At 38.8% G+C, this 27,675-nt stretch overlaps 1 protein-coding gene and 2 long non-coding RNA genes across 3 annotated transcripts in view; all 3 read right to left on the reverse strand.

The window, feature by feature from the left end:
* LOC109203633 (tripartite motif-containing protein 16-like) overlaps positions 1-27,675 on the reverse strand; it is a 536,611-nt gene that overhangs the window by 399,730 nt on the left and 109,206 nt on the right. The gene's annotated exons all lie outside the window — the stretch shown is intronic.
* Positions 2,611-27,328, reverse strand: LOC109203503 (uncharacterized). The gene is made up of 3 exons (XR_003216209.1): positions 27,226-27,328; positions 26,759-26,909; positions 2,611-2,939 (listed from the first exon to the last, which is right to left on the reverse strand). It is a non-coding gene; the product is annotated as an uncharacterized LOC109203503 (long non-coding RNA).
* Positions 4,844-8,560, reverse strand: LOC106097119 (uncharacterized). Its single transcript, XR_001223441.2, has 3 exons — positions 8,407-8,560; positions 7,819-7,920; positions 4,844-5,145 (listed from the first exon to the last, which is right to left on the reverse strand). It is a non-coding gene; the product is annotated as an uncharacterized LOC106097119 (long non-coding RNA).

The following is a 27,675-nucleotide window of genomic DNA, read 5'->3' on the forward strand; positions in this document are numbered from 1 at the left end:
CTATTTTTCTTTTTGCATGATACCTGATTTATATGGAATATGGCTGAAGTAAACTAAAGTCTAAAATACTTAGTCATTAGTTTAATAGTAATTTAACATTATATAATTCACATATAAAACTATGAATTGTGATTTTTTAAATGGTTTAAAAGCATGTAGAATAGCACATGTAGGCAAGTATATTTCTCCTTTTTTTCATCAAGAAGCAAAGACGAAGGGGGGGAACAGGGCAGGGTTCGGTGGTTGAATCACCCGTCCCCACAATTCCAAAACCAAATCTACGCCCTTGGCTAAAGCAGTTAATTAAAAGTAGTCTAACATAAATGTAAATGCTGTAATTTGATTATTTTAATAAACCATGTAACTTGGATGGATTCGATGCTGGCGTGACCACACTGCACACGTCTAATATTGCTCACAATGATCCAAGGGACCGCTCAGAGAGTTTGTGTGTTTGCTCAGACACATGAAAAACTAGAGGGAACATTGATTATCATCATTATCATTCTCACAAAACCTTTCATCATGTGTCTCATCATGACATTTTTATGTGGACACAACAATATTATGCCGGGTTGTACACATACACGAAAGACCTTATTTACTGATGTTTACTGTGCTTCTCTTAATGTACACAGGTACACCATAGAACAGAAGAATACAAATGTACAAGAAAATTATATTTTTAGGACTTGTTATTTCTTCTTTAGCTTGACAATCACACGGCTAGACCGTCACCATGAGCAGTTCTCTGACCTTTTTTCTAAACAGAAAGAACCTTACAAAATTAACCGATTGTTTTCCATGTATCACAATAACAGTACACCAATCCTGTATGCAAATAGCAAAATGTTAACATGCTCAACATAAAAATAAAACATACAAAATAAATTGTGTTAATGACATTATCATTACAAGAGCCCCACCTAGTGGTCAAATACTAACATTTCAACAGCTGTTACAAATATTGTTCACTGTACAGTTTTAGACACTTTTATAGTCTATACTGAGGCATAAAGCTCAAAGGTGTGTCAGCCAGTCAACAGGTAACCTGGTCTGTAAACTGTTGGGAAATTTTATCATACATAGAAATAACAGTAAAAAGTGCCACAGAGTGTCTATCTTAAACAACACTTCAAATCACTTTGTCTTTCTGTTTCCTCGTTCTTCTTGTTCTGTTTGATTGTCTCACTTTTGTCAATGAGAGGTTTTCCAGCTGGTCCGATGATGATTTTTCTTCTATTTCTTGAATATTGGGTTCTTTGTTGTTCATATCAACCAGACAGTGTATTTCTTCTCTTAGGTCAGTCCCATTGTTTCTGTTGTCTGCACATAGAAACAAAAGAAATATGTGTTACTACATACAAAGTCATGTGGAGTGTCAGTTTAGTTTGTTATACCTTTGCATTTATCCTGAAACTCAATCTTTTAAAGAAACTTGAACACATTGTGAATTATAGTGATATGTACATGTTGTAATGGGAGATTACAGTGAATTACAGATAGTGTGAGACTGATAGCAAGGAGGTTAACAAGAGGAAAGAGCAAACCAAAAGTAACCTTCATCAGACTGAGGCCTGTTTCCATTCAGTGACATATTGATGAAGATCCTTCACTACATTTACACAAACTGTCTACAAAGACAGGATGATCATGGTTAATGTGAATATTCAATAAATATCAATCAGAGTAATGACAAACTGTAAAAGGAGGATGGCCGCAGCATTTTGTGATAATATAGAAGAAAAATAACTGCACTTTTAACTTATAAACACAGAGCATCAGTACTGAGCAGCTAGTGATCCATCTAAAAACTGAACACATGCTTCAGACTTCAGCAGAGCAGAACAAGGCAAATAATTACTGAGACAGCAAAAAGTGACTGAAGCTTAACACTCATGTTACATGTTATTCTGATCTCTTATTGCAGATAATATTGACGATAAAAAAAGAATGAATTTCTGACTCACTGCTTTGCTTTTGCTTCAGTTTGCATGCAACAAACACCACTATACACACGAAGAAAGCTGCTCCGACAGTGATACAGATAATTAATGTGGGACCTCTGATGTGTTCACCTTAAAGGACAAAACAAACCAAACATACACTGGATTAGAGGATAATGTGTGTGATTATACCACTAGAAGGAAAAATGAAAGTGAAAAACATTTTTAAAGTCAAGTTAATGAAAAAGTTTGTTTCTGAATGTGAGTCATTATTACCTGGAACATGTTTGTGTGTCTCTCTGCTCTGGTTGGTGTTCCTCTGTTGGACTCTGCAGGTGATGTTGTTGCTGTGTCTCTTCTCCACAGTCACTCTGCTGCTGATAGTATAGAGGTCATCAGGACCTCTGAGGGTCTCTGTAGGTCCAGCAGAGAGGAGGTTTCCCTCACCGTCCAACCACAGCAGCTCAGGCTCTGGATACCAGCCTGCAGACTCACACTGTAACACCACCCTGCTACTGACATTTGACATCACCTTTATGAAGGGTGTAGATGCTGAAGCTGATGAAGTGGAAAGAAGGCAATGTAAACTCTTTTCCACTGCTCATACAGCTTCTTTATATTTTAAATCAGGTTAGTTTAAATGTTTTGACTCACCAACAGTGAGAACAATGGAAGCTTCTTCAGGTATCCAGGGAATGGAGCATCTGTACGTTCCTTCATCAGAGAGTTTCACTTTGAATATTTTGAGTGAGACGTTCCCTTTGATCAATTCATCCACAAAGACTCGAGTACGAAAGTGATAAGATGGGTTTTGGTTCTCAAACACCAGCCGTCCATCTTTATGAAGGTGGACGACATCTGGGTCCAGACCAGGTTTGATCCAGTTCACAGTCTGAGAGTTAGTATCAACAGCAAGTTTAAGCTGACATGGAAGAACAACATCATCACCCATCATGGCTACAACCTGAGCTGGACACACCAGATGAGATTTTCCTGCAAGGAAACATAATTAAACAGTAGAAGTAGATAATATTGTTGCTTGAATATTTTTTGTTTCAAAACAACAACAACAACAAAGTAGTAGAAGAAGAACATTCCATCAGCTGTTTGCTAAAATCTTGTTTCCTGTCTGCGGTCACATGGACATCTGACATCATAACTGATAACATGACAGATTCATGTTCATTTGTATTGCAGTGGAGTGGATTCCTATTCATTTCCTATGGCGGTCACATTTGACCAGGAACACCATAGATATAACAAGGTTGATTAAAACACTCAAAATTCAATGAAATAGGTGATCATCACTTTTATATGTTCATGTGCGTAGTGTGGAGGATGCCATAAGGCCTTGAGGCAATCAGATGTAAAACACAATATTTATAAGTGTTTTAAGTTGTAAATCAGACAGATTTGACCCAAACATGACAGAAAGGCTAACTTCTCCTTTTTCCACTGATCCTCCCTGTGTGCCAGTATTAAGTTCAGGGATTGCACTGTTTCCTCTTCTTCACTGATGCTAAATCTTGTTTCTGTAAAGAAAACTTGGTCCAAACTGTCTTTGTCTGCTTTTTTGCAACCAGAATGCAAGCCATGACGGTCAGACACATTTCCAAACCAACAATTGATCAAAAAGTTAGAACACATAAGCACAGTGGAGCATGGGGATTGTTTTGGAGTCCAGACTGAAGGATTAAAGCTTCTTTAAAAAGTTAATTTTTTGTTGTGCTTTGATGCTCAGGCAGACAGTCCATGCTATATTATCTTCAGTCACAGACTGGATTGGCTCTCCATTAATGAAAGCGGGCTGTGATGATTAACCTTAGTCTTAGTCTTTGCAGTGTTGAGGACAGGCTCTGCCCTCTCACACTGTTTAAGAAATGTTTAAGAACTGGGCTGTATGCTTTCTCTCCATGATTTAGTAGATTCAATAACTCAGTTGGTGTACTGAATAAACCCACAGAGATAAAACACAACCCTGTGGGAAGCCTGATGAAGTGGTCTGTTTGTCTGAAAGTAAAGTTTCTGCTTTCACCTGCTGTGTTGTTGAAATGTTGAAAAAAGAAAATCAACAGTCCATAAAATCAAGCAAGAAAAATCTTAGACACAATAAGATTGTAGACACAAGTGTGTATATTTCAGCCAGTGGTGTTGGAAAATTGATGGAATTATACAGAATACAGAAAAGTGTCATTAGATTTTGATCAACCATGCAGTAGCATCTGGAAATGATCTGATTGGACACAGCTTAAGTTTTCAGCATTACAATGATCCTAAACACACCACTAGTGCATGGAAAGTACAGCTCAATCAAAAAAATGTGCAATAAATCACTATTAGTCACAGATAGGTCTCTCCAGATTATAAAACCTCAACATCATTGAAGCCGTGTGGGATCATCTGGACAGAATACAGAAAAAAAATGCAGAATCGTCCAAAGAAGAACTTTGAATAATTATAAGGCTGTTTTTGCATTATAAACTGTATTTCCATTTATGTTTGCACATGCTCTAATAAACCATTAAAAAATTCAAATTTCTGTGCAACATATAAACAAACTAGACGTGGCTCAAGATTATTACATTATTGTATTTGTATATTAAACACCCAAAGCTATTATTAGAGGGACTGAAGGGGATAGAAACAAGAATGAACCTCAGATTATTAATTGCCCAAAATTTAATACCATTATTTTGGGAAAAAATTTTCATGAATCAAATGTTCATACTGGCAAAATGTCAGAATGCCACATCGTTCTCTAAGAAACTAAAATTGTAAAAATTCAGGATTTGAAATTATGTGTGTGACCTTGAAACCGAATTCATAATTAAATTTATGACCTATATTAAAGCCAACTTACCTACAACAAGGTCAACAAATGACTGCTGTGGAAGTTGAGGAATAAAACATCTGTACGGTCCTGCATCAGGCAGCTCTACTTTGGAGAGAGTCAGTGAGACATCTCCATGCTTCAGTTTATCAAAGGACAGTGAGGTTCTTCCCAGATATGATGGCTGTTTGAACTCCACATTTTCTTTATTTTTGTCCCACACATATATGAATCCTGGTGTCAGGTCAGTTCTCGCCCACTCGAACTGCAGTTGTGAAGCGTCCATGGGAGTTTTCAAGAAGCAGGGTAAAACAACATCTTTGCCAACGTGACCCACTATTTGCTGCCAATGTCCACCCTGAGAATAACCTGCAAATAAATTAATCTGATTTTTAATTACTGCTGTGGTATTCAGATGAAAGGCTGATTGAAGCACTTCAGCCATGGATGGATTTCTGCACACACCTCGAATTCTTAAAGATTCTGTTCTTTACTTAAACTCAGTAAATAACACAAAGCACAACAACAACGCAATTAATTTACACTGGAACCATTATGGCAGGTATTTAGTCATTTCCTGTCTTTTACTGTGTAAAGAGGTCTATGTACATATTCTATGTTCATCACTTCTGAAAATTAAATTTTCTTCCATGTTGCAATTTTGTGCTTATATTTATCTATTTACTTACCAGTGCAGAAGAGAAGAATTTGAGGCAATACAGCAGCAATGAAGGCTGCAGGTTGAAGTGTAAAGAGCCCACTTGTCTCATAAAAAGACATTCTTACATCTGAAAATTAAAAAAAAAAGTTTTAACCTACTTCATGTCTATTTTAAAGGACTGTAAACTGTATTTTATTTATAGAGTTAACAGTATAACCCTTATATGAAATATTTATTTTCTAGAAATGTGACAGTAATAATAAATATTAGGTCTGAGTGGTGAAATAATAATAATAATAATAATAATAATAATAATAATAATAATGATAAGCTTCTCGTGTTCCTTCTTCCTGATGTTGCTGTCATTCATCTATCACTACGGCTGTCTTCCTTTGCTTGTCCACCACTACTACAGTCAAGCCCATAATTATTCAATTATTCAATTTTTCTGCTAACCATTTCTTCACCACATTTACTGTGTTTGGTTCGTTGTTGTGCTTAAAGCCACTGGTGGCCAAAGCCAAGTTTCTCTGCAGACTGCCTGATGTTGTTGTTGGGTATTGCTCTTTTTTCATGGTCATGTTTACTGTAATTAGGTTCCCTGGTCCATTGGCTGAAAAACACCCCCAAAGCATTGGGTTTGACATTCGGGATGGTGTTCCCAGGGTTGAAGGCTTCTCCTTTTTTACGCCAAATGAAGGAACCATCATTGTGGCCTTTTTTTTTTTCATTTCACCATAACACGGAAGACCAGAACTCTTCTTCTTAGTCCAGATGAGCATTTGCAAATGTGCCTTATCTGGAGAAGTGGTATCCTCCTTGGTCTGCATCCGTGAACCCGAGCAGTGTGCTGTGTCCATTGGACTGTCTGCCTTGGGACATTGCCACCAGCAGAGCCCAGATTCACCAGGATGGTCTTGGTGGTGACCCTTGGATTCTTTTTCACCTCTCTCACTATCCTCCTGGCCAGAACAGCTGACCACGTCCTTGAAGACTATTTGGAATGATATAGAACTTTGGATTTTCCAAGAGGCTCTGACAATTTTTGAAAGGTATGAATAATTTTGGACATGACACTTTTTGCTCAAATGTGGTTACCGTGATGGTTACTGGACCCTGTTCAGGGAGCACTGCCATTATGAGCTGTGTTCCTCTCCTATATGGTCTTCCAGTATTGTGCTGTCTGTAGCCTTGGTGGTACTGTTCTCATTATGTTCACTTGCCACTGAGATTACACCTTGGTTGGTTCCGTAGAGAACAGCTGGTTTATTCTCCTGCTTTCTGTCTCTCTGGTGTACCTCTTCAAGCAGCTGACCAAGGCTGTTCAATTTGTAGCCAAATTACTTGTGGAGTAGCATTCCAACAGGGCACTATTTTCATCTTTTGCCCACTTATGCCGTCTTGTTCCACTTCTCTCTTTTTTAGATTAAATTTTAGGTTTCTTTGTTTACTAGTTCTTGTAAAATCTAAATAAATAAAAAAAAAAATCCAAAATCCACATTAGCCACCTGTATTATCTCATGGTTTAGATTTTGTCATATAAAGATCTGTTTTCCACTTTTTCCAGACCTTCACTGTCAGGATTCTACTTTGAAAGTAAAGTTTTGAAAACTACACAAAAACTGAACTTTTAAACAGCAGCTGAAGATCCAACATGTCCTAAACAGAGAAATCCGTCTGATCACAGCAACAAAACTGCAGGAAATGTTTCATTATTTTATTTTTTTGTTTTGGGAACAGAAATAAGAAATCACGCTTAGCACAGTGCTGTTTAACACACCACCAGTAAAGTAGAGTCATTTAGTGAATTATTGATCTTTGTGTGTTTTATTGTCTTGTTTTTATGAGCAGAAAAATCTATAAAACTCAACCTGTGTGGATGAAGATAAACAATAAAACTCGAGAAGTAATAAATGTTATCAGAGTTAAGAAATGACAGTTTCAGTATTACTGACTGGTTTTGTTTCATTTTGATGGCCAATAACACCAAAAAAGAAGTTAATAAATAGTTATCAGAGTGACTTTAACAATTAATAAATACTTTGTCTACTATTTTAAAGGCTCTGATTCCTAAAAGTTTCAAGGACCCACAGCTGCTTAGCTCGATGATATCAGGGGAATTTGGAGGCCAAGTGGACACTTTAACTGATTAATCTGTTAAAACACATTCAGCAGAAGCTTAAATTTAAAAAATCACAGAAGAGAAACAAAATGAGCACAAAGATGAATTAGAGGAACAGCAATATATAAATAAATGACACTGGTACACTTTTGTGCTCCCACAAGGAAAAAAACTTTATACATTAGGTGTGTACCAGCCCATTGCCCAAACATAAACAGATGTTCCAACCTGTAACTATATCACACATCTGTACACTCACCTCTGCATAGAAGAAGAAGAGTTAGAAGCAGCACGGCAGCAGAGGAGGTTGAGGGTGTGTGTATGACGATCAGACTGATCCCCTGAAGAGCATTACTGATTACTGCGAAAATGAAAAAGCAAAAAAAGCTTCCTGTTACAATTTTCTCTGTCACAGAAACCAAGACAACAATGTTTTTGTACTGTAGCCTTTGTGACCCTTTAAAATACCAGAGAGTAGACCTCTGTATCTAGTTGGTGGCTACTTGGATATCCAAACTACCTCAGGAGAACATTCACTAACTTCCTCCACGGGCTTCATACAGATACTTGTGGTGGATGTTTTCTCACTAAAACTCATTGGACAGCAGCTACACACATCAGTGAAAAGCCCTGAATGTGATCTTGGGAGAAATGCTATAACCACGTTCTCTGTAACACTGAAACAGACTTTCTAATAAAACCTGCTGTGAGACCTTAAAGAGTGAAGACAAGTTTAAATTATTTTATTTATTAAATACATTTATGTTTCATATCAGTCATGTTAGTCTTCTTATTTTGCTCTTCCCTTTGAGCCAGGATTGTGTCAGTACGGAAAAATAAATCTTACCTGAAACAAATGTTTTTCAAAGCACTGGAAAAGCAGCGTCTGTGGTGTTTGTTTCCTCTGTCTGCTGATTCCTGAAAGAACTGCTGGAGTCTGACCTGTGGCACCATCTGATACTCAGATATGCACCAGCATAAAACCAAGCAAACTTTGAACTCTTCAGTCTGCTGGAGCTATAAAACATGTAAAATGATCAATCATTACAGGGGTTCATTGTCTCACTTGAGCACATGTTAGACTGAACCATTCATGTTTCTATTATCTATTATCTGTTAGCTGGTGTTTATATTTTTAATGTTAGTTAAAACTAACATTAAAAATCTTTTTTGCAAGGGGGAAAGACGGAGTGCATTTCCACCAAGAGGAGCAGAGTTTGAACAACCATGCTGTTTGTGGATCCTGAAAGACTCCAACCTGTCCAGAAATATTAAATCATCTATTTGTTAATAGTTGTTAAACTGTACTCTCCACCATCTGTCTGATAGAATTTTCAGAGTTTACTAAAATAAAAATAAATAACATTAAAATATGATTTGTGTGAGTGTTTTGTTTGTTTTTTTGATGTTGGTGTTTCGGTCATGTTACATTTCACTGTCAAAGGCTTGCTAGAAAAACACATGCAGACTTCTGGATGTTAGAAGAAAACTAATACTGCTCATGATATTCAGTTCTGTGATGTTAAATGTAACAATAAGTTTTTAAAATCTTCATTAAGGAATCTTTATTTTCCAAATTTACTTAGACATAATTACATATTAAAATATTTCCAAAAGGAAGAAATTGAAAGAATAATAACTAATTATATCACCTTCCCTATCCCTTCCAAAGCAAAAGAAGTCCAATTTAAAATTTTAAATAGAATTTACCCAACAAATAGGCTCCTTGGTGATAGATTTAAAATAGAGACTGGTAACTGTGTATTTTGTGAAACAGAAGAGGAGGATTTGGACAAATCTTTTGGTTAGATTTTCATACCTGGCTTCAATCCGGTGGGATTCAAATTACCCCATTTACCTTAAATATGATATTGTTTGGAGTGTTCCTGAAGCAAAAGAAAGCTAATTATGGTGTTAATGTGTTATTAATCTTGTGCAAGCCACTTATACATAAATGTTGTTTTTTTAAAGACCAAACCAACCCTAGTTTACTGGAAAAACGACCTAAACTTGTTGGATAAATCTCTGACTTTAAATAAAAAGAAAAAGGCTGTTTGTTTGTTTTTTCCTTTTTGGAAGATTTTGATTTAGTGAGTTAATTTTTATGACCCTGTCTTTATATCTTCTTCTTTTTTTTTGTATAAAAGTTGCTAATATGTGAGAAATTTCTATTCTCTGAATGTATAAGATATGGTGCATTTTGTTTGTATGCAGTGTTGGGGAGTAACAGAATACATGTACCGCCATTACGTATTTAAAATACAAAATATGAGTAACTGTATTCTGTTACAGTTACCGTTTAAAAAGGTGATATTCAGAATACAGTTACTTTGTTGAAATAAAGAGATTACACGACAGTCTTTTCCTGTTTCATATGTTAGGCTATGCCCTCTCTATTTTTGGTAATTCCACGCTGGTGGAAATCCAAACAAAACATGCATTAAGAGGCTCAAATGTCTGTGTCTCAATCTCGCGTCTCATAATGAGGTGAGGAAATATTTTAAAAAATTACTGTTCAAAAAATGATTTAATATGAAGGCAATAGGCAGAGTGTTACAGCCATAGCCCTGAAGAATGTAGCCTCATGGGCAGTGTAGTCCGTGCTGCAGCGAGAATGGACTGCCATACTCGTTATGTGTCTGTGAGCGAGGGAGGGAGAGAAAGGAGAGTGGAAAAGTATGAGTTGTCACCGAGCAGAAACGGGAGCTGGAAGCATGTAAATATAATAATAACCACTGCAGCCAAGAAGAGTGCCTGATGAGCCCAGTTGTAAGTAAGCTATTAAGACTCGACTGTACACTGTGTTCGTGTTTTCCTCCGAAACAATAAGTTCCAGTGGAGCAGCCTTTCAACGCCTCTCTCTGTCTCTCGCAAGCAAAGTTGACCCAGAACACAAAGCAAAGCTAGTTTCGGCTACGAGCCCGACAAGGAACCCAACGTGTTAGCCAGAGGTCCCTTTACTATGGTTCGGAGCTGCAGACCTGTTTTATATACGCGTGGAATAGTTTTCTATATGAGATCGCTGCAAGAAGTGCAGCCTTACCTAATGTCCACCAACTGTTACTCATTTATATTAAGATTGAAAAATCTAGTTGCTATTGGTATAGCGAGTAACCTTCAGTAATAGTAATAAATCACACAGCAATAGTACATTCATGTAGTTGTAAAAAGCATGATAATATATTAAGTAATCCAAATTATTTGGAATACGTTACAAAATACATTTTGGGGCATTTATTCTGTAATTTGTAGTGGAATACATTTTAAAAGTAACCTTCCCAAAACTGTTTCTATGTTGATTTTGCCAATTTAAAAAAAAAATAAAATAAAAACATATATGCGAAAAATGAGTGCTAGGGCCCTCGGTGCGCCTGCTTGCTGCTGCTGCTGTGGTGAAGTCTCACATAGAAAATATTTTTCTTCTAAATTCTTCTAAATATCCACTTCCACAGTGAACACTTGAAAATGTCACTCGTTCCTTTTCTGTTTTATTTGCAATAAATTTGCATTTGATTTCCCTGTGTGTCTCTGTTTTCTGTACTTATCCTGGTTTTCAGGTGTGACTGACTTCTTGGCTGTTTACTCTCCCATTGAATCCCTACTACTAACTGCAGTTTGTCACACATGTGTCATCTTCACTCATTTGAATTTTAGACCTGAGATTATTTTCCTGCTCACATACTTACAAAGGTAGAGAGTTTCTCTCTTTCCAGTCTATATGTAGTGAAGTAGATTTTGGGTAGGCTTTTACGTGATGTCCGCAAATGCAGCACTAACATCCACACCTTCCCAGCTGATAATTAGAGGCCTTATAAGAAACAGCTATGCTTCACTACCACAGGGAGGCATTTGGCATTCTTTTCCCATCAAAGGTAGATGAGAGCGTTAGGAGGCTAAGCACTGTAGAGTGGTTTTATTTCTTCAGGAAAGCTTCTCCTTTTTGGCATTGCCCGTTAGAGAGTGGTAAGTGGAACTCTTACACGTTTGTTATAATGTGGCATATAGTAGGGTGGACCCTGACGACTGCTTCCCTCTGTTTTGTTACAGGATCGTGCTGCTGTCTTGTTGTAGCCTTGTTATTTTACAGTCATTTATGGACTGGTCTTGACTGGCTCCTTGTTTTTATGGGTTTTTTTTTAATCTGAATTGATATATTTTAATCATGCTGTTATAAAGAAGTGTATCGTAGGGTGTATTTGTTCTTGTTGCGTTTATCTCTTTTACCGACTTGTTTGATGTTCTTTATGTTTTGTTGGTTGTTTTGTTTTGTGGCTTTAGTGGAGGTACGGCCGTTTGTTGTGGGGCTAGGCACGTGATGTCTTTTTAATCATTGTTTGTTAATGAAGTGTTTAACAGTCTTGCCTTGTCAGCCCTGCTACCTTAAGAACTTCTCTGATTTTACAGCTCTATGCTTTTAGTTTTTCCTAATAAAAATTGATTTGTAAAATTGACCTGCGTCACCTCTGCTTGTTAATAACAAGCCTGTGGGCTTTTGTAACTAGTACAACAGTTGGCTATCTGGTCTTTAAGTCTGACGTCATTAGCCGTGCCTGGACCCAAACTCCACTGCAGGTGCATAAGTCCAACGTTCACTGTGGCATCACTGAGAGTTAAAAACTTTCTAAATTCTTTCATCTGTTATCAAATGATCAGTGTGGCTGCTCTACCAGGTGTAACAATTAAGTTTAACATCCCCCTGTCTGTTTGCCACTACTTCAGACAGTGGCTGTGAGGATATCATCGCTGGACTATTGAGTAAACCCCGCTAGTCTAATCCTGGTTTGCATTGTTCTAAGTTTTTCTTCGTACTTACCTAGTGTTAAATATCTTCTCTTTGTATATAGATTCACCCCTTCTCCCAGAACCTGCGAGTGAGTGTGGCTGATTAAGTGTGGCGTGTGCACTTATAGAACACTTTGTGTGGTGTAATAAAGAACTGTTACTTGTGATTCACAGGCTGCGCTTGAGTCCGTCCTGCCCCGTCGTGAAAAAGTCAAATCATATGTGCAAATATGACCATCGTGTTTGTGAGCAGAGATTCAACAAAGTTATTGGTGAAAACTTTAGAAAGCCTCGCTGTCCAGCAAATGACACATTGTGTTTATTAAAGTATCTTTTGTTTAAAATTTTTAAAATACTTACTCTAATTTACTTTCTGAAAATATAACATGTAACATTTCTCTTAGAAGAAGATAAATGATGTTTCATATTTAGTGAAAAATAAAATGATATCATCCAGGATGAAGCTGCAGATGTCTTTATGATTAACCTGAGCTCTATAATATGAAGCAAGTTCACTTAACCTGACATCAGTAATGATGAGGAGAGCTGACATATAGCTGTAACACTATGATAAACTATAAAAACACGACGAGGCTAAAAACATGACACAGGCTGACCGTAACACAGCAGCAGAGTGAGAGGAAACATATTAAACATGCTGTGTGATGGTGTGAGTCAGTGAGACTGGAACAGTTCAGAGCTTTCCAGATTGGCCAGTGTTCTGTCAATCACAAATTTAACAATCGGATGAAAGGAAGAAAAATAGGGTCAAACTTCGTACTTGAAACTTGAGTGCAGAGTTTCACACATTTTTTTGGGTAAGTCCACACACAAAGCTGCTTCTTTTTTTTTTTTTTTTTTTTTTGGTTACACACAAATTCCTTTTACACATACAAATCCTGATTTACAAGTACAAAATAGTTATGACCACAATTTGAGCCCATACAACCCCTCCAGCACAACAACACTGAATACAGAGCCCCCTGCTGTTCACTCTGCTGACCCGTGACTCCACACCATCACACAGCTCCAACCTTTTCATCAAGTTTGCAGATGACGCAACCGTGGTAGGTCACATCAGCAACAACGATGAGACCTACTACAGGAGTGAAGTGAACCATCTGGCTGACTGGTGCAGCAATAACAACCCATCCCTGAATGCGGAGAAGACTAAGGAGATTCAATTCAATTTAATTTATATAGCGCCAAATCACAACAAAAGTCGCCTCAAGGCGCTTTATATTGTACAGTAGATCGCACAATAATAAATACAGAGAAAAACCCAACAATCATATGACCCCCTATGAGCAAGCACCTTGGCGACAGTGGGAAGGAAAAACTCCCTTTTAACAGGAAGAAACCTCCGGCAGAACCAGGCTCAGGGAGGGGCGGCCATCTGCTGCGACCGGTTGGGGTGAGAGAAGGAAAACAGGATGAAAGACATGCTGTGGAAGAGAGACAGAGATTAATAACAGATATGATTCGATGCAGAGAGGTCTATTAACACATAGTGAGTGAGAAAGGTGACTGGAAAGGAAAAACTCAATGCATCATGGGAATCCCCCGGCAGCCTAAGTCTATTGCAGCATAACTAAGGGAGGATTCAGGGTCACCTGGTCCAGCCCTAACTATATGCTTTAGCAAAAAGGAAAGTTTTAAGCCTAATCTTGAAAGTAGAGATAGTGTCTGTCTCCCGAATCCAAACTGGAAGCTGGTTCCACAGAAGAGGGGCCTGAAAACTGAAGGCTCTCCCTCCCATTCTACTTTTAAATACTCTAGGAACAACAAGTAAGCCTGCAGAGCGAGAGCGAAGTGCTCTAATAGGGTGATATGGTACTACAAGGTCATTAAGATAAGATGGGGCCTGATTATTTAAGACCTTGTATGTGAGGAGCAGGATTTTGAATTCAATTCTGGATTTAACAGGAAGCCAATGAAGGGAAGCCAAAACAGGAGAAATATGCTCTCTTTCTAGTCCCTGTCTGGAGTCTTGCTGCAGCATTTTGGATTAGCTGAAGACTTTTTAGCGAGTTTTTAGGACATCCTGATAATAATGAATTACAGTAGTCCAGCCTGGAAGTAATAAATGCATGAACTAGTTTTTCAGCGTCACTCTGAGACAGGATATTTCTAATTTTAGAGATGTTGCACAAATGGAAGAAAGCAGTCTTACATATTTGTTTAATATGTGCGTTGAAGGACATGTCCTGGTCAAAAATGACTCCAAGGTTCCTCACAGCATTACTGGAGGCCAAGGTAATGCCATCCAGAGTAAGAATCTGGTTAGATACCATATTTCTAAGATTTTCAGGGCCGAGTACAATAACCTCAGTTTTATCTGAATTAAGAAGCAGAAAGTTAGCGGCCATCCAGGTCTTTATGTCTTTAAGACATTCCTGCAGTTTAACTAATTGGTGTGTGTTACCTGGTTTCATGGATAGATAGAGCTGGGTGTCATCTGCATAGCAGTGAAAATATATGCTATTTCTTCTAATGATGCTGCCTAAGTGAAGCATGTATAATGTAAATAGAATTGGTCCTAGCACTGAACCCTGTGGAACTCCATAACTGACCTTAGTGTGTGAAGAGGACTCTCCATTTACATGTACAAATTGGAGTCTATTAGATAGATATGATACAAACCATTGCAGTGCAGTACCTGTAATACCTACAGCATGTTCTAATTGCTCTAATAGGATATTATGGTCAACAGTATCGAACGCTGCACTAAGGTCTAGCAGGACAAGCACAGAGATGAGTCCACTGTCAGAGGCCATAAGAAGATCATTTGTAACCTTCACTAAAGCTGCTTCTGTGCTGTGATGAGCTCTGAAACCTGACTGAAACTCTTCAAATAAGCCATTCCTCTGCAGATGATCTGTTAGCTGTTTGACAACTACTCTTTCAAGGATTTTTGATATGAAAGGAAGGTTGGAGATTGGCCTATAATTAGCTAAGACTGCTGGGTCTAGAGATGGCTTTTTAAGTAAAGGTTTAACTACAGCCAGCTTGAAGGCCTGTGGTACATAGCCGATTATTAGAGATAGGTTGATCATATTTAAGATTGAAGAATTAATTAATGGCAGGACTTCTTTGAGCAGTTTTGTAGGAATGGGGTCTAAAAGACACGTTGATGGTTTGGAGGAAGTAATTATTGAAGTTAACTCAGAAAGATCAATTAGAGAAAAAGAGTCTAACTTAACATCGATTGTACTAAAAGTAGCTGTAGATAATATTACATCTGTGGGATGATTATTGGTAATTTTTCCTCTAATGATAAAAATTTTATTCGTGAAGAAGTTCATGAAGTCATTACTAGTTAACGTTAAAGGGATGGTTGGCTCAGTAGAGCTCTGACTTTTTGTCAGCCTGGCTACAGTGCTGAAGAGAAACCTGGGGTTGTTCTTATTTTCTTCAATCAGTGACGAATAGTAAGATGTTCTGGCTTTGCGGAGGGCTTTCTTATAAAGCAGCAAACTATTTCTCCAGGCTAAATGATGATCCTCTAAATTTGTGACACGTCATTTCCTCTCCAGCTTACGAGTTATCTGCTTTAGGCTACGTGTTTGAGAATTATACCACGGAGTCAGGTACTTCTGATTTGAGGCCTTAGTTTTCACAGGAGCTACAGTATCCAGAGTCGTACGTAGTGAGGAGGTAAAATTATTAACAAGATAATCGACCTCTGTTGGAGTAGCGTTCAGATAGCTGCTCTGCTCTATGTTGGTACAGGGCATTGAAGATGATAACAGTGGGTGTATTATAATCTTAAACTTAGTTACAGCACTTTCAGAAAGACATCTACTTTGATAAAGTCTACTCTCCACTGCTGTGTAATCAATTATTGTAAATGTAAATGTTATCACGAAATGATCAGACAGCAGAGGGTTTTCAGGAAACACTGTTAAATGTTCAGTTTCTATGCCATATGTTAAAACAAGATCTAGAGTGTGATTAAAGTGGTGGGTGGGTTCTTTTACATTTTGAGAGAAGCCAATTGAGTCTAATAACAGGTTAAATGCCATGTTGAGGCTGTCATTTTTAGCATCTACATGGATGTTAAAATCACCCACAATAATTATTTTATCTGAGCTGAGCACTAAATCAGATAAAAAGTCTGAGAAATCAGAGAGAAACTCTGTGTAAGGCCCAGGTGGACGATAGATGATAACAAGTAAGACTGGTTTCTGAGTTTTACAGCTGGGGTGGACGAGGCTAAGCATCAGGCTTTCAAATGAATTAAAAGTCTGTCTTGGTCTTTCGTTAATTAATAGGCTGGGGTGAAAAATTGCTGCCACACCGCCCCCTCGGCCTGTGCTTCGAGGTTTCTGGTAGTTAGAATGACTCAGGGGTGTTGATTCATTTAAACTAACATAATCATCCTGCTGCAACCAGGTTTCTGTAAGGCAGAGTAAATCGATTTGTTGATCAATTATTAAGTCATGTACTAACAGAGACTTGGAGGAGAGAGACCTAATATTTAATAATCCACATTTCACTGTTTTACTCTTTGGTTCAGATGTGGATACTGTATTGTTCTTTCTTTTTGATTTTTTTATGTTTAAATTGTTTATTGCTGGTTTTTAGTTTGTTTTTTGTCTGTTTGGGAGCTGACACAGTCTCAATGGAGATGGGTTTTTGGGGGGAGGAGAGAAGCTGCAGAGAGGCGTGTAAGACTGCAACTCTGCTTCCTGGTCCCAACTCTGGATAGTCATATTTTGGGGGATTTAGTAAATTGGTCCATATTTCTAAATGAGAGCTGCTTGCCCAGTGGCGGTCCTAGCCCGTTTGGCGCCCTGGGTGAACACCCCCCCCCACACACACACATATGAAAAGAGAGAGAGTATGCATGCAAACGGCTAGCAAACAGCCATCATAATTCGTCATACAATGAGAACAGGACAAATCAACAATTGACAATGACCAATTAATATGATATTATTGTATATATTGTTTGGAGTTTAGTCTGTTACTGTTACTATTTTTACCATTTCTTCTTGGAGGAACTGTAACCCACATAATTCCCTTAGGGATTAATAAAGTATTCTGATTCTTAATGTTTTAGGATACATGACCTGCCATTATCCGATGACACATCTGCTTACCTGTATCTTTTGCTCGTTTCTCCTTGTAGGAGCCATAATTAAATGTATTGAATGTTAATGATCACTGGGTTTTCATTTGTTTGGTTGCTATGGTGATGTGTAACGGGAGTCACGTGGGTGGTAGCGGTGACATTAAGAGGGCGTTGTCAGTCTGTCTTTCACTGGTTTGATTTTGACAGAGAGGAGGGCTGGGTAGCCGTAGTTTTTGTTGACCGCAGCACAACGAGTTTCCCCTTGTTACATTAGAGCCTGTGATGTTTTAAGAGTTTAAATCGCGAGCCGATCACATTGCTCTGTAAACTTTTCAAGCACTTTAACCCTTTAAAACCGGTCGGAGCGGGCACGCTTGTCACAGTCTGGCTGGGGCAGACTGTATGTGTTGCAAAAGAGGACTCAAACGCAGACCAAAAACTGAACGTGACGTGGATTTAACAAAAAACAAGCCGTTTATTGTGGCTAGCAAAAAGGTACAAACAAAAGGGCATTGGTGAAACTAAACAATAACCTAAACTGGGTGAACTAAAACTAAACATGAAAAACCTTAAACATGAACATGGATACCTGAAGTTGAGATGTGGATGAGCAGACGACCTGACAAGGACTGACTGAAAGCACACGGACTAAATACACACAGGAGGATAATGAGGGAAGTGGGAACACATGGAGAAACAGCTGGGAGTAATCAGGCTGGACGAGACAAGGGAAGCAAAACTAGAATCACTCACATGAGACACGGACCTTCAAAGTAAAACAGGAAACACTGACTGAACTCTAGACATGCAAACTTAACAGCAACTGAAGAGACAGAACATAGGGACCTGAAACGTGGGACAAAAAGGCACAGTAGACACAACATGGACATAACGCCACAGGGAAAAGAGTAAAACAAAACACAGAACCTCTTAGAAAATAAAAGAGGGAACATAATGAAACGTAGACATGACTACATGAACTTGACAACATAGGACTCACAGGCATGACACACATGAAGGGCAAGGGAGACTTCACAGGGGTTGGAAGACACAAGGGGAATCTAATAACAAATGAACATAGGAAACCTAATAAGCTTAAACATACACTATAAACATCAAAAGAACTAAAACTCAAAACACTGGGTCATAAGACCCAGGATCGTGACAACGCTCTGTTTTGCCTAACTATTTTTAAATCCCGGTAGCACTGCAACCACGTGAGCTAGCGCAATAATTCTTTTTGCATATGAAACCGGAGGAGTTGTACTTACATCTCATGCCATCAGCTTGTCCTAGGTCACAGTTTCCTTCCACATATAGCTTTGCAAAAACTGCATAAAAAGCGCTTGCAGCAACAAAAACATAATATTCCAGAAACACCCTTTGCCGATCCGATCAGCTGTTCATAACTTCCTAGGTTGGAATAGACGTCAGCCCGAACTTTCGCATGTCCGCCATTACCTGCCCGAAACTGGAAATGACGTCATTTTCGCGGAAATGTAGTTTTTTACCATCAGGGCCTCATGAGTCTGTACTGGTGTTTTTAAAAGTTATCTTTGACTTTATGACTTTCTGTGTCGTTTCTGGGATGCTTTGGACTCATATTGCACTGCTGGAAATAGTTTATTTTGATGCATATGCTGCTTTTTTGCAGATTTGCACTATAATATTTATTTTCGTTTTTCCTGCAGTATATAAAAATTGGTGTATTTCAAAAATAAAACTATGAAGACACTCAAAATAAATTTCCTGTGGTGGGAAACTATTTTGCGCAACTTTTTTGTATTTACAGTTTTGAGGGATAAGCCTCTTAAATTTCTCTAACTAGAAATATATGTTAAAAAAACAAAAACGATTTTCAATTTTTTTGTAGTTTATTGCACTTTTTGGCAATTTATGTAATTACTATGCACTTAATGCATACATATTATTAAAATATGGGCTATAATGGTTGTATTGATGTATAGCAACTTGAATGCTCCCAAAAATGGCACTACAACGTAAAAATATAATATAAGCTCTGGCGGACTTGGTTCTATGGTAGGTCTTAAAGGGTTAATAAACAAACAAGCAATTCCACCTCTCGCATTATTGCGTAAAGTTGACAGCGCGTCAGGCAAATAGGCAGGCTCAATCCCCGGCCTCTAGCGACTGTGGAAGTCGCTACACTCCTCTTCTTTTCTCTTTTTTTTTTAACTTTAAAAATGGGTTGTGTGTGAGACTTTAAATCAACAAAATATAAAACATACATTTTAAATTGTTATTGATCCCTTTACCCCGAGTCCTAAAGTGTATATTTATTTTTTTACTCTTAAATATTTATTGTTCGTTTACTTGCACTGCTGTAACTGGAGCCTCGTCGTCTCGTCTCTCTATATACTGGAGTGTATGTAGCGGAGGTGACAATAAAGTTTACTTTGACTTCAGCAGCGAGCAGGTGCACCGAGGGCTCTCGCGCTCACTTTTTGCGTATAGAATTTTGAAAAAACATCGGTGCAAATTATAAGGCTGGTGTTCTCGTGTTTGTTGGTTTGTTTTTTTTTTTGTTTTATTTTGCGAGTTGGTTATTAGATGCTGCTCCAGCCAGCCAGAGAATCCCCCGCCGCCCCGCCCTCTCCTCCCTGTGCCGCAAGCAGCAGACGCACCTCGCAAACAGAGGGCGCCCTTACTCCCAGCAAATAGGCGATAGAAAACCGATCGGTGCCTACGACATTCCCGATATGTGCTGGCTGATGTCGGGGCAGCATGAGTACGAGCAATTTTATTTATTTATTTTTTTTGCCGATACCCGTGATGCCGCCCCGGGCAACCGCCCGTGTCGCCCGTATCTAAAACCGCTACCTGGTTTGCCAATTATCTGTGAAGCCCACATCGTTTTTGGGACACCACTCAGACAGACAGCAATTTAAGGAGAACATGCGGCTAAACATGTCACTCCTGGTCTGATTGGGGAGTGGACCAGAGAAAACTACAGAGTCCGACATTGTTTTGGCAAAGTTGCACACCGATTCAATATTGATTTTAGTGACCTCCGATTGGCGTAACTGGGTGTCATTACTGCCTACGTGAATTATGATCTTACTGTATTTACGTTTACCCTTAGCCAGCAGTTTTAAATTTCCTTCAATGTCGCCTGCTCTGGCCCCTGGAAGACAATTGACTATGGTTGCCGGTGTCTCTAGCTTCACATGTCTGAGAACAGAATCACCAATTACCAGAGTTTGACCCCCGGCGGGTGTGTCGCCGAGCGGGGAAAAACGGTTAGACACATGAACAGGTTGGTGGTGTACCTGGGGCTTCTGTTTAAGACTATGCTTCCTCCTCACCGTCACCCAGCTGCCCTCTTTCCCCAGCTGCTTGGGGTCTGCCGGGGAACAGCTAGCGGGGCCTGCGCTATCTTCGGCTGCACCAGCTACAGGGCCTGGCTAGCTACGGGTGAACGAAGGGTGTGAAGCCGAGTCTCCAATTCAGTAATCCTGGCCTCCAGAGCTGCAAATATGCTACATTTGTTACAGGTATCATTACTGCTAAAGGAGGCCGAGGAGTAGCTAAACATCTGACACAATGAGCAGGAAAGTGCAGGAGGGGCTACGAGCTAAGCTAAGCTAGCGAAATAGTACAGAGACAGTGAGTGAATACTTTGGCTATAAATTAGGTAGTGAGCACACAGAAAGGGTGCTTCAAATGAAGCACTTGAAGATTATACTATGAAAAAGGAATGTATTGTGAGGAATTGAGGGGTTATTTTTCATTTATTTTTATTTTTCATTTACTTTCATTTTTATCAGTATATTTTACTATTTCCAGTTTCATTATTTTGTTATTGCTATTGCACCATAATCAAGTAACAAGCATTTGCATTGATGCATTTATTGGTATTACCTTAAAGTTTGCATTAATTTCAGGTTAATTTTTATTTACTTAATTTACTTTATTTACAGGTGTCAGCATAGTTAAGTGGGGATTTGTTATTGTAAGTGCACCTATGATTAGTTTACACACATTGCGTTTTGTGTCTTTAAAGGAGTTGTGACTCAAGAAGTCGTCTCTTGAGGGTTTCAATCTATTGTGAGGATGACATGAGTTATTGAAGGATTGCACATGCTTACAATACATTTGTATTCTGTTTTTTATTATTTTATCTATGTATACCTTTTATTAAGTTTTAAGTAGTGGTATTAGATTGAAACATTTGTTTAATACATTTTCATACATTTTACATACAAGTTAAGATTATTATACACAGGAGGGCCTCAGCCTGGTTACATAAGCAGAAAGGTCAAATAAGGTGCGAGGTGAAAGGAACACATGCACAGACATACACGCACCCACACGCGCACAGAGATATTAGTGGGTTTATTTTGGTAGGGGAAAGGTTAAGTATGTTCGCTAGGGTTGTGGTTTTTCTGTGGGTGTACGTGATGGTTTGATGAAGCTACAGGATGTCTAACAGCTATGTTGGGGCGGTGGTTGCGGGCCCTGCACCTGGATGAAGATGGGAGCTAATGTTCTTTTAAAATGTGTCGAAAGGTTAACTGGGGGTCTGTGGTTTTGATTTTACGTATGCAAGTATTGTATCTGCTTAGTGCATGAAGGGGTGATGTATTCACCCGACCCTATAAAAACCGTTGGTCTGTTCATTGTCAGAGAGACACACCTTTGATATTCTGCAGGGTGTGACTCCCACGCGTGTGCTTTTCATTAAAATCAACGCTTGAATTCATCTTCTGGACCAGTGTGGTTACTTGCATTCCGCCTGTGTTTACTTCCCTATATTTTTGAACCTTAACAGTATCTAAAAGTTTTTAATTAAATTGCTAAGCAGATAAGCTACTCAGAAACACCACTGGGCGTTTCTCAATATGCGTACTTGTGCGTACTTGCGTTCTTGTGTACTCGTGATACGTCATCAGTCGGAGACCAAGTACTGTTCCAATTCGAAGTACGCTTCAAGCCGAGAACGCGAAAAAGTCCCGGATGTGTTCTCGCTCCGCCCGTTTTATCGAGCATGCATCGGTGTGGACCTGGTACAGCTAAATATCCCAGAATGCATTTCGTCCAAAACTCAACAGCGGACTCCCGGCACATCGTTTTCAACCCCCCCCCCCCCCCCCCCCCCGCTCACGGTCTTCTCACTACTCAGGTTAAAGAAACCCCAGCAGCTGTCTATAGTATTGAGTGTCCACTAAAATAAAAATAAAAGCGTTCTAACATCTCACCTGCTTGTTTTTATTAAGGTATGTACACGTATGTACATGTACACTATTTTTATTAATAGAGGTTTCACTATTGAGGTTAAAAATGATATATAAGTCACTTAGATCACTTCTAAATGTTAATGTTTGGTTTATTTCAGTGTTTTATTTGTTCCTGAGTAAACCGGTTTGGCTGTGATTAAAGTTAAGCTTCATAACATGTTACTCACAGTTAAATTAAGAGGGGACGGCAGTAGAAACTCCGGACCTGTGACATCATCATGTACGCTGGTGTTCCAATTGTACATATCGCGAGTCCGTGCTCGCGTTCTCGGCGGGTACGTACTCCCGTGCGTTCTCGGCGAGTATGTACTCACCGAGAACGCGAGTACGTACTCGCGTACTTGAGAATTGAGAAACGGCCACTGTGTTTGAGCAGGAACAGGAAGTGATACTCTACCACAAAGCGAGCGAACACCAAATGACAGCGCCACCAAGAGTCTCATCATAGACTTCAGGAGAACTCACACCCTGCACACCCCACTAACCATCAACAGTGCTGCTGTGGAGAGGGTAAGCGGCACCAAGTTTCTGGGTGTTCACATTTCAGAAGATCTCTCCTGGTCAAAAAACTCAGCATCACTGGTCAGTAAAGCCCAACAGCCACTCTACTTCCTCTGCAAACTGAGGAGAGCAAGAGCCTCAACCCCTATTATGAGCACCTTCTACAGAGGCACTATTGAGAGTATCCTCACCAGCTGCATCACTGTGTGGTATGGCTCCTGCACTGGGTCCTGCCGGAAAAGGTTACAATGGGTGGTGAGAGCAGCGGAGAGGATCGTGGGCACTTCTCTTCCCTCCCTCCAGGAGATCTACTGCACCCGCCTCATCTGGAAAGTCCTCTGCATTACAGGTGACTCCACTCATCCATCCAACAGCTTCTACAGTTTGCTGCCATCAGGAAGGATACTGAAGAGCCTCCAAGCCAGAACCAGCAGACTGAGAGACAGCTTCGTCCATCAGGCCGTCAGGATGCTGAATTCACTCTCTGCTCACACACACATGAACTCCAGACCTGCATTCACCTCTTCCCTCTGAACCCCCAAACCCCCAAACATAAAAACTCCACCATTTGTGCCACCATTGCCTTTTCACTGACTGCTCCACCTCGACTTGCACACGAACTTGTCCACAATCACTATGATTATGTTGGACACTGCTGTTTAAATAATTGTATAGTACTGTATTGTGTTGTACATAAGACTTCCATTTTTTTTTCCTTTTTTTATCTTTATATTTTTAGTGTACACTGAGGGCCATGGGAGCATTGCAATTTCAAATTCCTGTATATGACTGTACATATGATCTTTGACAATAAAGCTCACTTTGACTTTTGACTTTGATGAGCTGAAATAGATCAATATCAGACTGAAGCCATGAAGTCAATTTTTTTCTCAATTTTTTGTGTTCATGAGAATTGCAGCATCAACAGCACTGAACTCGAAGGAAAAACAGGACGGAGTCAAAAATATCCTTAAGTTACTTCTTGCATCTTTATTAAGAACAAATGCACACTGAACAGCCCCTCTTTCAAGGCTATGATCACCATCTGTGCCCGCTCACTTGGTCTGTGCGTGATGAGATCTGCAGCTTCCAGCTGTTGTTGCCGGCCATGAAACTGAACGAGAAGGTCTTCCTACCGAAATCTTCATCAAGAACTCACTGGTCGTGTGTGAGGAAGTTTCAATCTATTTAAAATTAAAAGACAATTCAAAGATTCACTGACTTATACTTAATATGAATGTGATTAAAAAAATTTTAAAATATGACTAAGATCACACATACTGTCAGAAACTGATATATTTTTCTATAAGTGCTGTAAATATAAAATAAGTCTCTGACAGACTTACTCGTATTAGAGAATTCAGAAAGAACACTCCTACACACTGGATCAGCAAGCAGCAGATATATAAAGTAATAGTAATTACTCCCCACACTAAAAAAAAAGAAAGAAATTACACAGTTACATCAACATTAAAAACATAATTCAGTGTTAACGATGAAAAGAGCATGTTTTAAAGAAAGGACTTGGCATTGGGGAAAAAACTGTTTTAGTCTGAATGGTCAGACTTCATTTACACATTTGTGATAATCAGAAGCCCAGGGTGTGTTTATGGATGGATTTTAATCTGTTTGATGTATTTTTAAAGATGATGCAGCTCTGAATTTAGGCACAGATCACCTGTTTTATCTGTACTGTATGAGTGAATAAATTAACTTAGTAGTTTTGTAAGTGTTTTGTTTTTACCTGTAAATTCAGTTTCTTTATTCAGATCTGGTGGTTGGACGTTTCCAGGTTGCTGAGTTGTTACTGTTTTCCTGGACTTTGATTCTAAAGCAAAATAAAATAGAAAAAAAACTTATTTTTGTTTCTTCCAAAAACTAAATGTTAGATTTACAATTGATCTTTTCATTTTTTTGGATCCAACCTTGATCTACTTTAACAGCTCACAGTGATCACATGTGTATAAATGAGTTGTCTTACCAGAGACGGTGACTCTGCAGCTGTTGTAACCGCGGCCATACCCTGCGTCCACCTCACACAGGTACAGACCCGAGTCCTCAGTCCTGAGTCTGGACAGCTGGAGTCTGATTCGTCCTTCTCTGAGGGCGTCTTTGTCACTCTGGACTCGTCCTGAAAACTTTTCATCCTGAACTTCTGAGAACTCGACACCATTATAAAGATGATACAGAGTTGAGTCTTTTTGACCAATTTTCAGGCTACAGAGGATTGTCAGTGGTGAAATGGACGTGTCTGGTTTGGTGGTGAACGTCCACTCCAGTGTGATGTCGTGGTTCTCCTCTGCCTGATAGGAGCTCTGTGTCACATCCACTACAAATGATCCTGTTGAGGAGACAGAGAGGAGCAGACACACTCACAACTTTATACAACATCAGAACTCCTTTCACAGTGAGGCAGAGACAACACTGTCAATAATCACTGCTTTGTTGGTTGATTTGTTCAAAAAGATCAAACACACATCTACAAACTACAAAATCAACAACAACAATAATCTGATGAAGTTCTGCTGTGACAAACATGGAAACAATGATTTTTCCTCAGCATAAAGAAAATAATGAAACCATCAGAGAGCTGTGCTGCAGGACGCCTTTATTAAGGCCGTGACATTAATAGAGTTCATTATTAGTTACTTATTAAAACAAGATCAACTAAATAAAACAATTATTGTGTCTCATTGTTCTGAGATCAGTTTCCTCTGAGATGAAGGTGATCTCAGTGCTGACCAAGATAACTGTGATGATGATTTTGTTTCCATGACTTTCATCATGAATCTGTTGATCAGACTTATTCAGTATCTCTGCAGTCAGCACAGTTAAGCAGCCACAGTTTGACCATCCACCAAAATCTAAAGTCAATTTAAACAGCTCACAGAAAACTTGATTCACTGAGAGGCTTTGAAATCATGAAGAAGAAACTGGATGGTTGTAATTTACATGTGAGCTCTGAAAACATGTCACATTAGAAGGATTTCAGCCTGTAAACATCCACAGCAAACATCCACTCCCACTGAGATCTGCTACATGATAAATGAACACTGATGACATTTTAACTGTGTCCCTCCTGCAGATGGAGCTCAACATCAACTAATAACACAGATGTTACTTTAAACATTTATCAGCTCAGTTTGGAAACACAGAGACTCTGAAACAGTTTCAGGATTGTCCTGCTGGAGAAACAAAGCAAAACTCTTCACTGTGAACATGAAAAATGAGGAAACAGGAAGTACTGTTTATGGTTTGATCAGGATTTTCACTTCCGCTGTTATGTGCATGCTGAGGGAGTTCATAGTCTTGAATATGTCCCAAAGACACCTAGGGGAATTAATTTATTAGTCTGTACTTGTGGTCACAGGAAACTCTGGAATCTTACACGCTGTCGCCTCGGTGCTTATTAAAGACAAATAGACGATTTATAAATTACATGTGAGCATTAAAAAGTCACATTGGAAACATTTTTAATTTGAAAAAAAAAAATGTTTAATTTCAGCATTTAAAATGTAATTATCAGTTAAAGCTAATTATTTAACACTCAAGAAGAATTTGTTAGAAACAGATTTATTTACCTTTGACTAAAACGAAACAGAGGATAAAAATCCACAGAGAAACAGAGTAAGAAGCCCATGATGCACACAGAGGATGGATGAGAGCAAAATCACAGTCTGAAGAGTGAAACATCTTGATTTGGGTGGTTTCTGTCTCCTCTTCACAGTCAGCCTGGAGACATAATAAGTCCATTAAATCTCAACACACAGACACAAAACTTGTGTTTTTAGATTAGACTGAACTTTTACTTTGATTAAACGATCATACTTGATTTTTACTGAAAATAAACCACAGTAAAGGCGTTAAATTTAAAAGAAAGAAGTCACTCATTTTAAGCTACAACATCCAACAGCAAAGAAGAAATGTTCACAGTGAATTTAATAAATCTACTAGCATGTAAATCAAATGTAGTTGATCAGCTGTGATAGTCTATAATCTACAGAGCTGCTAATGTGACTGAGAGTGATTCTAAATAAAAGCTGTTTACCTTGAAAGCAGAAGAGCGAGTTTAAAGACACGACACAGATCAGTACAAGAACATAATGACTGTAGGACGGAGCTTTGACTCTGGTACCAACCTGCAGCTTGTTGTTGAGCTGCTCCACCCACATTACTGCAACTGGGATTTGAAAGTGAAACTGAGCAGAGTCATTTTGTCATTCTTTTCATCAGCTGATGTGCAATGAAAAACAACTCGAGTTAAAAACAGGAACTAATGACTATTTGATTATTCTGTTTTTTCAATGCTGTTCTTTTTTTTTGTTGCAAAGGTTTGTGGTTGGTAAAAACACTCATGGGTAACTGAAACTGAAATCAAAGTTAGTTTAATAGATCGTGTTACAAAAAGATACAAAGCCTGTTTGGTCATTAATGATTTGTCACAAATGTCTGAATATAAAACTAGGGCTGGTATCATCACTGATTTTAGATGCCTTCC

The sequence above is a fragment of the Oreochromis niloticus genome, linkage group LG3, assembly GCF_001858045.2.
Source record: "Oreochromis niloticus isolate F11D_XX linkage group LG3, O_niloticus_UMD_NMBU, whole genome shotgun sequence".
NCBI classification, from domain to species: Eukaryota; Metazoa; Chordata; class Actinopteri; order Cichliformes; family Cichlidae; genus Oreochromis; species Oreochromis niloticus.